We start from the raw sequence: 2,081 nt of genomic DNA, 5'->3' as shown, positions 1-2,081 counted from the left end.
AGTACGTTCAGTTCACGTTCACCCAAAATATGAACGAGTTCATGAACTTACGTTCAATGAACGCGTTCAGGCACAACACTGGTTAAGGGTTTTGCTCAGGAACCCAGAGTGGAGGCTGTGGGGAACGAACAGGGTACTTGCAGCCTTCTCAGAGCACAAGCGATCTGCTCTAACCACTAGGCCAACATTCCCTCACTAGTATGTTATCTTTGTTGTTGGACGTCAGAGTTTCTGAACTCCCTGTCAAAAATCCAACAACAGCATATATGGTAAGGTTATTGCCTATTGAGCAACGGTGGGTATGACTGTGCATCTAAAATGTTGAAAAGGTTACCTATATTAAGTATTTATCAGCTCTTACAAGTCTATATCTATAAAACAATGGCACACTAGCAATAATCTATTTACTTGTGAACATGTTGCTACAAGACTTAGACTTAGACAACTTTTATTGTCATTTTGTATACACCAAGTGCATACAAAATGAAATTTCGTTTTGTACCGCTTTGATGACATTTCCTGTTAGAAATCCAGTTTATGTGGGTTGGTTGTGTGTTTTTCTCTCTCCACCACCAGGTGGTGCCCTGTCCTTGTTGGACCATTACTGGAGGAGTATTTGAGCAGTAGGCTGTCACTACCTCGAGGCGAGAGTGTTTGCCAGATTTGGGTACTCTAGCCAAGCTGAGATTAGCTGAGTCTAACCTGAGCCTTGTTTCCCTGAGTCTTGTGTTGTTTTTGTCTTTGCTCTTCGGGCAGGAAGTCTTCCTGTGTAACTGGATACCTGGACCTTCTCCCCCTGGAAGGATTTACTGAGTACATACTGAGCAGGGGAAAACCTCCACATGATCTGTTCAAGTTCCCATCTGAAATCCAAGTGACAGTCCGTCCATTACTCCTCTGGGTCCAACGTATATCTATCTGTCCGCTATCCAACGAGTTCCCTCTTCTCTGGATAAACCCACACAGACTGGATTAAATGATTGACAAGAGCCCCCTCAAACATGAGTCCCGTTCCAGCATAATTCAAGCTGCAATCTCATTTCCCACGGTCCCTGAACTGATCTCTGTGATCTCCCCTTCAGACTTTCCAGTTCCGGTTCACCAGTTCTCTGAGTTCCAGATCCAACTTCGGTTCACATTGCTACAAATAAATCTTTTAAACTTTTCTCTGTGTTCTCCGAGTGGTTTCATTGCATGTGGGTCAGATTCCTTAAACCGATCATGACATTTCCATGAAAGCTGTTTGTGCTCAGAAGTCAATATTTCCAAATTCCAACTCACATTTAAACTGAAACGCATGGGCTTAGCTAGATGGAGAGACAGGGGTGGCCATGTCCCCCCTAGGCACTCCTTGGCCCTCCCTGTAGCCACCCTATATGTTGCCTATACTGAAGAGGTCACAGATTAGCGGACCGGGGTCCGGATCTAGACCCACCTGCTGCCTAATCCGGACTCAACCTGGTTTAAAACATTTATGAATTACTGCATGTTGTCCGACAACAGTGTCTAACTTCACTTGCGCCGTTTCTCCAGTTAATATCGTAAAGCCCTCTGGAGTGTCCGGTGTAGGTACCAGATTGACTCGGGCTGCCAGATTGACTCGGGGGCCTGCGCCTTTTGATGACGTCATAATATGGCAACTCCGCCCGTCACTATATGGCAACGCCACTCGTAACGATATGGCAACTCCACTCAAACAAACTACATTGCGCCCGCGGTCTCTATTTTGTTTTGCGTGTCCGCGCAAACCACAGACATTATATGACGTAGACGCGTCATTGGGCTGGATCTGCCTATGCTGAGATGCGTCAGAGCGTCCGCCATCTTAAATGTGGCAAATCTGCAGTTTCTCAGTCACTTAAACAGTATCAGAGGGACTTTAATCTCTGAATATACTTTGTATTCGTAGTATTTTTGTTTTTGTAATATTACAATTTTTTTTTTTGTAATATTACATTTTTTTTTTTTGTATCCCTTTAGCTTCATTCTCCTGAATTTATTCTCGTTACAAATGCAGACCGCGGGCTCAATGTAGTTTGTTTGAGTGGAGTTGCCATATCGTTACGAGTGGCGTTGCCATG

The sequence above is a fragment of the Cyprinodon variegatus genome, unplaced genomic scaffold, assembly GCF_000732505.1.
Source record: "Cyprinodon variegatus isolate N-32 unplaced genomic scaffold, C_variegatus-1.0 Scaffold26, whole genome shotgun sequence".
Taxonomy (NCBI): domain Eukaryota; kingdom Metazoa; phylum Chordata; class Actinopteri; order Cyprinodontiformes; family Cyprinodontidae; genus Cyprinodon; species Cyprinodon variegatus.
This window is presented reverse-complemented; position numbering follows the sequence as displayed.